At 37.3% G+C, this 13625-nt stretch overlaps 1 protein-coding gene across 1 annotated transcript in view; it reads left to right on the top strand.

Moving 5' to 3' along the window:
• Positions 1–13625, top strand: part of GABRB3 (gamma-aminobutyric acid type A receptor subunit beta3) — a 67351-nt gene that overhangs the window by 52625 nt on the left and 1101 nt on the right. The gene's annotated exons all lie outside the window — the stretch shown is intronic.

The raw sequence follows: 13625 nt of genomic DNA, 5'->3' as shown, positions 1-13625 counted from the left end.
CTCTGATTTATATACAAATTTTCTCATATCGTATTTTATGTATTTTATATATTAATTATATTTCTATTATATTATTTGTATTTATTTCATATTATTTACATTTTCTTTATATTGAGTTGAAATTTGTCTGAAACTTCTACTCATTCTTCCTGATTCTGGCCTCTGCAAGCAACAAATTTGCTCCTTCTCCCATAACCACATATCAAATATTGGGGGACGGTCTTCTAAAGTTTTCTATCTCCCTCAGGTGCCTAGGACTTGAGTCTGTACATAGTAAGCACTTACAATGTGGTGTTGAATTAAATAGTTAACCTAGCAAAACTATATGGTTAAATGAATGTACTCATTCAACACAAAGTTAAGTACCTTCCCTATGTAAAGTCCTGTGCAGGGTACTTGGTGAGATGAAAATACAATGACCCTTGCTTACATGGAGTTTATAATATTATAAGATAGATATGACAAATATAAATATCACAATTTCAGAGATGAAGAGGAGTTAAAAGTTCATATTCTTTGTCTCTAGTTCATTAACTTCATCTTTATCTCTGAAGGGTGACACTTTTTTTCACTTTTCAGCAGGGTTGTAGAAAAAGAAGTAGAGATTGTAAACAAAATGTTTTTTGGAGACCTGCTGAAGCTATGAATCATCAGAACCATTCACAGATGACTTGAATAAATAGTCTTTTTTCTTTGAGCTTTTGGCTAATTTGGAACCTCTTTCATAAAAGGTGCTTTTTATTGTCCATTGAACTGTTATTTATAAGGTGGTTTTATTGTATAATTGTTATTCACTAGGAAAGAGATAATATCCTTAGCAGAGAGGAATTGTCAATGATAGTATCTTATTTTTCAGTTCTTTTAAGTTGGTAGGTGAAAAATGGAATTCTAGGTTTTGTATGGATCTTAGCTTAGATGTTATTAAGGGAAAATCCCTGACTATTGGAGGAATTCCCTCAACAATATTCCCAAATGGTTATTCAATGTCTTCTTAAAAGCTTTGAGTGTTGGCCTACTCACCATTTCACGAAGCAATCCATTCCATTTCCTAGCCACTCTACTTATGCAAAGGTTCTTATGGAGAAAGCAGTTATAAATTGTTTTAGAACCAAAGTCAGTTTCTGTAATTTTGAACCACTATTCCTAATTTTCCCCACCAAGACTCAAAATGAATAAATCCAATTTCTCTTCTCCTGAAATTTTTTATAAAAGACTAGGTCTTCTCATCTTCCCAGGCTCAAAGTGAAAGGCACACTTACAGACCCAATCTCACTACTGATAGTTAGGGGAACTCTGACCTACTCCATTTCTAACCTAGGCCACTTTGCCCTTCTTTAGGCAATCCCACTGACCTATGGTCCCGGGGGGGGGGGGTCACCATATTGATGCTGAAATTGGTGTGGGCGCCTGATTGGCCCACTACACTTTAGAACTCACTAACTCAAGAGATCCGCCAGCCTCAGCCTTCTTGGGAGCTGAAATTACAGGAGTTCAACACTAGGTCTGGCTTCTGCTTAGCTCTTTAAATAGTTAGACAGTTGTCATAAGAAAAGAAAGATATGATACATAACTAAAATAACTCTAACTAGATCTATTAGATAAGCTATTGACACTGAAAAAAATGAATAAGGGTTATGACAACAAAGGAAATACTAAAATTGTCACTCAATTACAAGAAAAGTCCTTAAAACCCACCTCAACCTTTATACAATTGCTCTTCTGGTCAATCAGAGAGATATGGCTATGAAGGGAAATGAGTTAAAATGATAAACTCATTTGTAGAATAGCTAGAAGCTTTGGAGAGAATAAACAAGTTTAGAGAAAGCTTGGCAAGAGGTATAATTAAGCTAGACCATATCTAAAAATGAAACTGGACCAGTAATAAGTTTTTAAAAAATAGAAAAGTTCTGTCAAAATTTCTTTAATGAACCTTTTCCCCATCAATGAGAGTAAAACTACTATATTTGGATTCATCGTAACATCCTTAACATGATATAGAAAGAGAAATGCCACCAGTGACAACCTACAAGAAAAAATATCTGGACCAGACCAAATATACATAGGGAAGGTATGTGCCAAATAACATACAGTTTGATGATATCAAGGGACTGGTTCTTAAGATAACTTAAAGAAAGGAAGATACCAAGTGTTTGTGGGGAGGAAATCATACATCTTATTGCCACCGGTGGGGGGGAAGCAGTCTGTCTAATATCATAACTATTAACCTGTTTGACTCCTTTATTATCTTTACAAACTCTTTATGAAAATGTACGACATGAAAGTCAGGATTATGTAGTAGATCTGGCTTTGGAGTTGGAAAGAAATAGCTTCAAATTCCCCTTCTGGAACATACTAGTTGAATGACCCTGTCAGTTCAACTAACCTCACAGATTCCTAAGCAAATCTCTAAGATTATAAATTGCAGAGAAGGTAATAACCTTCAATAACTACCTATAATGATGACGTCACAAATCTGGTAGGAAGAGGAGGAGGAAAAAGGAGATGGCAGAGGATGAGAAAAGTTATCTAAACATATTTCGAGGCTACACTTGATGGAGGCAGGGGAATGAAAGAGGACAATTTCTTACATGATATCCTATAGCAGACCATATCTTTACAACATATAGTTGACTACTATGCATATTGTTCTATGATTTTCGAAAGTATTTGATTTGGTAGAGTGAAATCCTGCTTTAAGCTCACCTACAACAGGGAGAAAGATAAGCAGAAAGACAATGTTGTATGTTTGTATGTATGTATATATGTATGTTAAAAGCATACAAGGTTACATTGAATACAATATTTGATAGATTTTCCAGAATCCTCTTCAGTAATGCAAATCATAAAATAGAGAGGTATGGGTTTGCCAAGAGTGTTTCTCACTACCAGTTAAAACTATTTTCTCCAAAATCATGCAAAGATCTCACTGACAAATCTAATGACTTCTTCACAATCTTCATCTTGATTCTTCCGCAGCACTTAAAACTGTTTAATCTTGGATTCCCTCTCCTCTCTGATTTTTGGTGACAACTGCATTCTCCAGGTTGTCTTCCTACCTATCTAATTGTTCTTTCTAAGTTTTCACACATTCATCATCTGTGCCATGCTCAATATCAGTGTCCCCCAAAGACTGTTCTAGACCCCCTTCTGTTTTCTTTTTACAGTTTATCACATGGTGACCTCATCATCTTCCATGGGTTCAATTACTTCTTTAGGCCAATGATTTCTAGACCTATATGTCCAGGTCTATTCTTTCCATTATTCCAGTTCTGTTCTCTCTCTCTTGAGCTTCTGCCCCACAGCACAGAATGCCTATAGGACATTTCAGACTGGATATCTCATAGAAGTCTCAAATGCAACAAGTCCAAAACAGGACTCATAATGTTTTTCTTCCCACCCTACTCTCTTCTAAACATTTCTATTACTGTCAAGAGTACCACCATCCTTCCTGTCATCCAGTTTTGCAACCTTAGTTTCTTCTTGACTCCTCACTGTTACACAATCAGTAAATACAATCTGTTACCAAATCTTTTCCATTCTACCTCAACACATCTCTCTCATACATACCCTCCTCACCATTTACAAAGCCATTACCCTAGCTCAGGCCATTATTACCTTCTGCCTGGACTATCACAATAATCTATGATTTGGTCTCTCCTTTGAAAACCTTTGCCCACTCCACTTTATCTTCCACTTAGACACTCAAGTAATTTTCCTAAAGCACTTGTCTGAACATATTTCACACACACATGCACACACACGTGCACACACACACACACACACACACACACAATTCTGGTGAGTCCCTATTAACTTAACTAAGATCAATTATATTTGGAATTAAATTTCTTCAAAATCAGGTGTCTTCCTACTTCCTAGCCTTTTTCATCTACATTACTCTCCTCCATGTACTTGGCAATTCAGCTGTCGTGGCCCATTTGCTGTTCCTCAGACATAACACCCACTCCATCTCTTTTTCAGTGCCTTTGTACTGATTGTTCCCCATCCCTGAAATGTTCTCCTTCAACCCTTCTCCGCAGAATTTCCTCCGAAGTGCCAGGTTCTACATGAAACCCTTCCGATGTACACACATACCTCCCCATTAGAACATAATCTCCCTGAGTATAGGACCGTCACACTTTTGTCTTTGTGTTCCCAGTACTTTCCCAGTGTTTGGCATTCAGTAGGTACTTAATAAACACTTATTGTTTGATTGGTCATAGAAGATGTCTAGTGCAGGGTCCAAATAGAAGAATTCCCTAGAGAAGGTGAAGTACTCCGCTTGCAACTCGGCTGATGATAACATTGTTGCAGATTGTATCAAGCCCTGCAATATTTCATATTCTACCCCAAAAGATGCATGACCTTCAAAGTTAGGCCTAGCGATGCCACTAAGAGAGAAAAAGAAGTATACAAAAAGTGCTTATTTCCAAACTACAATATGAAGTTGAATGGGCCTATCAGCATATAAATCCAGGAGAGATATTTGGATGGATTGGGTCCAGAATTGAATGAGTACAAAATAATGGGCTGAATCATATGTGGAAATTGAGTAGGGATTTTAATGACTCCCAGCTTCTCCAAATAACCATTTTCTTAGCACCAATACTCTTCTAGTGATGCTATATGACTCTTCTAGTGATGCTATATGACACATGCTATGATGCTATATGATATGGTGTAATATCACAGTCCTTGAAGAATCAAAATGTTGTCAATCGAAGAGCATGGGAAGAAACATACCAAGCATAATTAGGCATATTGTCAGTGAAAATAGTCCAGGTAAAGAAGTATAAGAGACACTAAAGAGAAACAGAAAAAAGTGGATGGGTTTATATTGTAGTGAGAGTATGAGATAACAGATGGATAACCTACGTGCTTCACTGACACCCATACAGTATCAAAAGACATAAAGGAAGCCCACAGTACGTTGAGTGGACCCCCTCCTTGTATTGGAGGACATGGATAAGAATCACACACAAGAGGAGATGGGTGGGTAGTAACCTGTATTATTCAAAGGAGTAACCTTATTAATCAGATAATCTTATAGATCCATTGAAGAATCAATGCATTTTGTCCCCCTGAGGCCTTTTCCAGTTCCTTTGGCTTTTCCTTGTGTGACAAGGTTTTTAAATTCCCTTGGGAATGATGGAGAAGAATCTAATAGGATGAGAAGATGCGGATAAATTGTGAGCACCATCTAAGGAAGCAGTCAAAATGATGAGACTGCTGACCCACTGACTATATACAGTATTAAAATATTAAATCCCTGAACTTTTTGCTTTCCATCCTCTAGTTACTCCCCAGCCTGTCAAGATTCCTGCTAACATGGAGGGCCCATATGATCTTCCAAATGTAGTCAGGCCAAGACAATGTAAAATAGAGCCAGTATCTACTTTATTCTCGATTCTCTGTTCTGCTTAATACAGCTTAAGGTTGAATTAGCTGTCTGTGAAGCCACAACCTGCTACAGCTGACTCACATTACACTTGCAATCCAATAAAAACCACCATTCGAGTAGGCCTTAAATGGTTTACATGAGTTCTTCAGTCAATTAAATCTGAAAGCTCAGGATGTATATTTCCAAGGAGAATAAATTTTCCAGTAGTAGAATTGACCCTTTCATGGCACAAATATACTGTTTTCCAACATTAAAGAAGTCTGGAAACTTTTTATGTAGCAAAATCATTTTAAAAAACAAGCATTGTAAAATTCCCTACTGTGTGAAAAGCATTGAAGATACAAGGAAAAAAAAAACAATAACAGAAACCTCCGTCCCCAGTTTACTTGGGGAACAAAACATTAGCATAGATGAGTGCCATAGAATTTGGGGACATACAAAGTGCTAAGAATTAGCAGGATCAGGAGGAAGCCTCTAAGTTGGTCCTTGAAAGAATGCTGAAAGCTAAAAGTAAGGAGAGAATGCATTCCAGGCATTTAGTGCAAAACCAGTACAAAGAAACAGAGAAGAGGAGAGACAGGATGCTGAGTTTTGGGAAGAGCAAACAGATCATGTTTGCTCAAAGAGTTCATAAAGAGAAGAAATGTGAAACAAGTTTGAGAACAGAGAATGGAGCTGGACTGTGAAGGGATCTGAAGACTCAGCTAAGGACTATGTATTTTATCCTAGAGAAGATAGAAGTCAAGAAAGATTGTTTGGCAAGAGAGTCACATGGTCTATTCTGTACTTTGAGGAGACTGCTTTTGCTTATTGGCGTAGAAGAACTTGGAGAAGGGGGTAAGACTGGAATTGAGGACGCCACTTAGGAAGCTATTGCCTCCTATTGTCCAGCCAAGGGGTAATTAAAGCCTGAACTATAGTAATTATATGTCATGGATTATAGGACTACAGATTTTAGAACTGGAAGGAACCTGAGAAGCCATCAAGTCCAATTCTCTCATTTTACAGGTAATGAAACTGAGGTACAGACACGGTCAATGATTTGTCCAGGGTTACACAGCTAGTAAGCATTACAGGTAGAATTTGAACCCAGGTCTTCCTGACTCCTAGTCCAGTGGCTGAGTGAGTGAAGAGAATGGGATATATTTGGGAGACATTGCTAAGGTGAAAATGACAAGATATATTAAAGCCTTTGAAGTTTTGATAAATATTTAACAAGCCCCATTATCATTATGAAGAAACCACACCTACAGTGTTAATTTTTTTAAACTATCCTCAGATTCATTTTTTAACTCACCCGTTAATAATTCTTTAAACTTGGGCAAAGCAGCTTACAGCCTAAACATTTCTATTTAAAATATAGCCTATTTTTGAAAAGTCTCATTGATGACTGCAGTTTATTAAGTCCCCTCACAGGGGTAATCCAGTGCATTTTCTTCATATTTCTGTCTCAAAATAACTCAAGCCCAGAGAATGGTTCCTTGTAATGTTATTTATAAAGTATCATTACTTCCATTTTGCTTCTGCTACCAAATTCCAGGAGTCAACGGAAGGCACATGCAGATTCCCCATTCTCCTCCCCATTGCAAAGAGCCTGACAACAACACAAACTCACAATCTTTCTTTCCTCTAAAAGTTCCTGATTCTTCCTAGGAGTGGAAGGCAGGCAGCCAGACAGTCAACACCCCTTTCCCTAGCATGCCAGAGAAGAAGGGTTGGAAATGTTGGCACCCTGATGGTTGCTATTTCTAACCAAGCCTGTGGCCACAAATTACCAACAGATTCATCTTTTTCAGGGAATTGACCCATCAGTGCTATTGAAATAGAAAAAAATCATTGTACCTATGAACACTGTCTCCATAGTAGCAATTAAAGAAAGAATAACAACATGTATTTAAATGGCACTTTATAATCCTCAAAAACTTTCAAATGAGATAATAATTATACTCGAATGGGTTTAAGTGAAGCATTTTACAAACCTTAAACAGCCACATAAATTTGGACTTTTAGTATTATCTCCTTTTGGCTTTACAATAACAATGTGAGGTAGGATATAATATATATATGTATATATATATATATGGATTTATGCAAAAATAAAAGCCCATATATCAAAATATTCATAGTAATGCTTTTCAGCAACAAAAGACTGGAAATAAATGAATATATATTGAACCACAGCATTATTCCCATTTCCTTGTTCTCCTTTACACTATATAATCTAATCAGTTGACAAATCTTACTATTTCTGTCTCTATAATCTCTCTTCTTTCTGATCCCTTTTCTCTGCTCTCACTTAGCCACCACCTTAATTCAGGCCCTCACCTTTTCAGTCAATATTCAATAAACATGTATTAAGAGCCTACTATGTGCCAAGGCCTTTGTTAAGCATTAGGATACAGATATAAATAAAGATCGTCCCTGACCTCAAGGAGCTTACAATCTAACGGAAGAGGACAAAACACAAAAGGAAACTGAAAAGAAGCCAGTGATGGAGAGTAGGGGTGGGGAAGGTACCCAACTCAAAGGTATGGTTGAGAAGTCAGTAAGAAAAGTACATTAGTTTATCCAGGTGAGAAATGAGGGGATGTTTGGAATTCATGGCCCTGCCCTCCAATCAGAGTGGCAGAGGGTAGTGATGAGGTGGCATACCAAGGCTGATGAGATGTTAAAGGATGAGGAGGTGATCCCAGTAATGAGCTTCCTGGGGCATGATAGAGAGGTCTGTCAGAGAAGTGCAGGCAGGGCTAAGCCTAAACCATCACAGTACATCAAGTTCCTAATTGAGCTTCCTGACTACCCTGTCCATCCTCCCCCACAGCTGCCAAAGTGACTTTTCTGTTTGTTTGGTTTTTTTGTTTTGTTTTTTTGGGGGAGGGCAAATTGGAGTTAAGTGACTTGCCCAAGGTCACCACATCTAGTACATGTATCAAGTGTCTGAGGCCCGATTTGAATTCAGGTCCTCCTGACTCAAGGGTCGGTGCTCTACCCACTGCACCACCTAGCTGCACCCCCACCCCAAAGTGACTTTTCTGAAGTGTAGATCTGAATGTCTCTCTCCGCTCAATAGATTCCAGTCGTTCCCTGTTGCCTGGAGGAAAAACTATTACATTTCACTTCTAATGTCTTTTCCAGGGTGGCCACAGCTTGTCTTTTCAGGCTCTTTTACATTCTCTCCCCTTATTTCACTTTATGGCTCAGTCAGACTAGCCATAGATTGTTCTTCACATGTGGCGCTTTAACTCCTGTCTCTGTCTTTCTAACGGCTTTACTTCATGCCTAGAATGCACTCACTCCTTCTTCATGAAGCCTTCCACAATCTCCTCAAATGCTAATGTCGTCTCTGATTACCTCATTTTGAGTTAATTATATTTATTTGCATATAATTTTATATTCATTCTCTACATATCCATATCTGTGCATTTTGTCTCCCCGGATGGATAGCATATAAAGTTTTCAAGAGTAGAAATGGTTTCTTTCTGTTTCTTTGTGTTTATATTTACATTGCCTAGCACAGAACCTGACACATAAGAAGCACTTAATAAATGCTTGTTGATTGATTAATTGGGGAATGGCTGAAAAAATTAGCATATGGAAGTAATGAACTATTATTACACTGGAAGAAGAGACAAATCTGAGGAATTCATTGAAACATGGAAAGACTTATATGAGTATATATAGAGCAAAGAAAGCAAACCAAAAGAGAATAACCCACACAATGACACCAATAATATGATTGAAAACTACATTAAAAGGCAGCTAAATTCAGATTAAATGCAGTGACCAGAGTTGGTTCCAGAGGATAGAGGATGAAAGATGCTTCTTCCTCTCAGTAAAGGGGGTAGGTGGATGTTGTTGATGCCAAGGACAGCATACATTGAAAGATGTAATCACTGTATCAATTAGTTTTGCTTAACTAGTTTTCTTTATTACAAGATAGGGTTCAGGATAGTGGTGTGGTTTATTGGGATATGATTATGTTGCTTGAAAAAAAAGCAAAAGCATCAATAGGACTTTTTTTAAGTAATTCTTTTTAAAAAAGTTTTTTTTTTAGTGGACTTCTGGTTCAGTATGTTTCAATAGCATGATATGATAGCCAAAAGTGCTTAATGCAGTCTTTATAGATGATTAGTATATAACTAATGGACATAACTGTGATATTTATATGCTCAGAGTATACTGACAGCACCAACTGCTTGATTTACATTTGTGGATATCTAAGAACTCTATCTAAGCACCATCTGAGCTCTTCCACATTTACCCTCCTCTCTCCTCTCGCTGCACCCCGCCTCTCACACCACTGCCATCACTGTGAAAGTCAATAGAGAGCACAAGAGACTGAGAGATATTTTATGTTTTTGCCATGAAATATATAGCCTAAAGACTAAAAGAAAAGTCTCTAATGATAGTAAAGCTCTCCAAATGCTCCTACTGGGATATCATATTGCATACAAATGCTCTTATTGGCATATCACATTGATTGCATCAAGCCCTATAAAACTATAACATCTCCTTATAGAACACATAGCTGTACAGAAGAGATTAGTCCAACCATCCACATATAAAAACAAAGTGGATGGAAAATTCATATTGACTTTGATATGCAACTGGATTTATGGACCTTTGTAATGCCCTTTCAGTACAAATTGGCATTCTAAATGGAAAGTGAAGTAGTTTAAATAGGAGGAGGTGACAGAAATGGGTTTAATTAGGCAAAATAAAGCAAGTTTTCAATAAACTCAGACCACATGACAGTCAGTCAATAAGTGAGTTGGTCAATCAGCTTTATTAAGTGCCTGCTACCTGTGAGATACTTTGCTAAGCACTGGTGATACAAAGAAAGATAAGAGAGGGTTCCTGCACTAAAAGAGTTCAAAATATAATGGGGAAGACAATAATCAAAAATATATACATAAATATATATATATATGTACAAACAAGATATATAAGGCACAAATAGAAGATACTTAATGGAAGAAAGGCACTAGACAAGGGGAATTGGGAAATTTCCTATATAAATTGAGATTTTATTTATGACTTTGAAGGAAGCCATGGAAGTCAGGAGGTAGTGATGAGTAGAGAAAGAAACTATTCCAGGCATAGGGGACAGTCAAAGAAAATGCCCAGAACCAAGAGATGGAGTATCTTATTGGAACATTAAGAAGACCAGTGTCTCTGGATCAAAGAATATATGGAGGGGTATAATAAAGCATTAGAAGACTGTGAAGGTTGGGGGAAGGAAAGGTAATGAAGAGCTTTGAATGACCAACAGATTATTTTGTATTTAATCCTGGAGGTGACAGGGAATCACTTCAACAGTAATAGTTAATGAATAGTGCTATATAACTACAAATCATAGAACTCTGTGAGTGAGCTCAGAAGAATTAAGACCCATAAAATTCAAAGTGCATTAGGGCTTATAATGAGTATAAATGTGCTATGGCAAGTTTACCAATAATAACCTGCATATGAGACATTTCATAAAATAAATTATTACAAACATACGATACTAAAAAAGCATGAGAGTGCCTTGGACCAAGAATGAGGGGCTATAAATGAACAGTTGGAGTAGTGGGAACATTGATACTCCTAAGACAGTGAAAGAAGTAGAGGGACAGCTAGGTGGCTCAGTGAGTAGAGCACCAGCCCTGGAGTTAGGAAGATCTGAGTTCAAATGCGGCCTCAGACACTTGACACACATACTAGCTGTGTGACCTTGGGCAAGTCACTTAACTTGCCTTCCCCCCTCCAAAAAAAAAATCAAAAAAAAAGTATAGCGAGTATTCTGAGCAGGGGTGTTGTGAAGCTCAATTGAGATAATGGATGTTTGAAAACCTTAAGGCACTATATAAATCCAGTTATTGCTACTGTTATCATTATGATTATTAGCATACAATCCAGTGATAACTTCATGCCCTTAGCATTCAACTGCACTCCTGCTGAGCTCAAGCAGTATTTATAGAGCAAATCAGAGGTGTGTAGATAATATTTTAAAACCAGACTGGGAATGTACGCACATACACTTTTAAGTATAATCTGCATTATTAGTGCTTTCTCAAGTTTAGAAAATCAAGCAAATAATAAGTTGAACCTTAATTTGGAGCATTTGTCAATTTCTGAGGTATAAATGCTCACACTGAAAATGTAATAGTCAGCTCTTACAAGCCAATTAAAATTGGCTCCAGCATACCCCTGATGATAAGGATTGTATTTCTTTTTTTAATTGTATTCACTTTATTCTGAACTTAAGAAATAAAACAAGCATTGCCAAGATATTGTATAATAGAAAAAAAGGTGATTGCACATCAAACTTCATATGTTTCAATTCTGGGTGTCACAACTTAGAAGTTACATTCCCATAGTAGAATAAGTCTAGAGCAACAATACTGGGGATACCATTTTGGTAGTAAACTAAAAAGAACTGTTAAGGTTTATTTTGGGTGATTAAAGTCTGGGTGTGCTGAAGGGTGAAGGTTTGACATGTTCAAAATGGACTTTTTGTTCAGTCATTTTTCAGTCATTTCTGAGTCTCTGGGTTTTTCCTGGCAAAAACACTGGAGTCATTTGTCCTTTCCTTCTCCAGTTCATTTTATAGATAAGAAAACTGAGGCAAACAGGGTTAAATGACTTGCCCAAGGCTAATAAGTGTCTGAGGCCAGATTTGAACCCATGACCATGAGTCTTTCTGACTTCAAGCCTAGCACTCTATCCACTGAGCCATCAAGGTGCCCTATTCAAAATTGATTGTACTTGCTCATTTTCCCTTGAGAGTAAAACTGGTCCAAATAGTTGTGAGTTATAGGAAAGTAGATTTTTTTCTTCTAAATAGAAGAATAATCCCCCCCCCAAATAATTAAATAAGAATGGGAATACCTGTACAGTAGGTAAGAGAGGCATCTAAACTATAGTAAGACACTTTTAGAAGAAGAAAAAGCTACTGTTCTAGTGTAGAACAAAAGAGCACAGTGGCAAGAAAACTGCAATGTTTTAAGTATCACGAATGAAATAACTGGAGTTGAGATTTCATTGACTGAGTCATCTCTTTTAAGTAAGGTAATTTGACAACTTCTCTGCATTTTAGTCTTACCTAGGTTCACATGGCCATTATGCATCAGAGGCAGTACTTGAATCCAGCTCTTCCCATTTCTGAGGACACTATATCATGCTGACTTTTTAATAATTGAAACATCCTAGAAATGAAATGATTTTATATGATGTAATTCATTCCCTGTCATAGGAAGGCTTCATGGGGTGGCTTGATTTCTGCGTTACTATAGGCAAGATTCATTCTTAAACTAGGACAGTGGTTGGCACTGGATGACCTCTAAACTCTCTTCCTATACTATGAAAATAAGAACTTTAATTATTATGCAAGACACAAATCAGTAAATGAGTAAGGAATCACTTTGAAGGCAATATTTGTCAGATTGCTATAAAAGTTAGGAAAATACTATCTATACGTTTTTCCATCACATAAACACATAACAGGTCTTTTGCATGGAGGAATCATGGGATCATAGATCCCAAACTGAAAGGGACCTCAGAAGCCATCTGGTCCAACTCCATCATTTTGCAAATGAGGAAGGATGTTGAGACTCAGGGAAATTAAGTGACTTACCCAAGGTAACACAAGGAGTTGGTGCCAGAAGTGGCATCCGAACCCAAGGTTTCTGACTATAGACCCATTGTTCTTACCCCTGTACCATGTGGCCTTCCTACCTGAATCTTCAGGAGCTGAGGAAACTGCATAATCTACCCACAATGAATGGTAAGAGCATATTCCTTAACACCCTCACCTCTAAAAAAAACATTGTGTGACCCACAGTGAAGAGGTGAATTGAGGACTGGGTTACCTGGACCACTACATATACCATATCTTCCCTGCTTAGCAGAGGTAGGATATTAACTATGAGGTTTCTAAGCAGTTTTGGTAAGGGCCTCTAAGAGATTAATATATCTAAACAACCAAGTGACCTGGTTATAGGAAATATGTCAATAAATTTTAGGCCCAGAACAAATGAATGAATTTCAAAACGTACATGTCAGTGGCATTCTGGGTAGTTGGAGTGGTGTCACAAGGAAGGAATGTCAAGGTATTTGAGATTCTACCCACACAAAATGAAGTAAACATATTGTAAGAGGCATGTTGAATTTAAAAGGCTATATCTAGGTTATTACTGACTCAATAGGTGACACTTGAATCACTACTTTGAGTATATTCAGA

The sequence above is a fragment of the Trichosurus vulpecula genome, chromosome 2 (assembly GCF_011100635.1).
Source record: "Trichosurus vulpecula isolate mTriVul1 chromosome 2, mTriVul1.pri, whole genome shotgun sequence".
NCBI lineage: Eukaryota > Metazoa > Chordata > Mammalia > Diprotodontia > Phalangeridae > Trichosurus > Trichosurus vulpecula.
The sequence above is the reverse complement of the archived record's forward strand: the minus strand, read 5'-3'. Positions and strand labels throughout refer to the sequence as shown.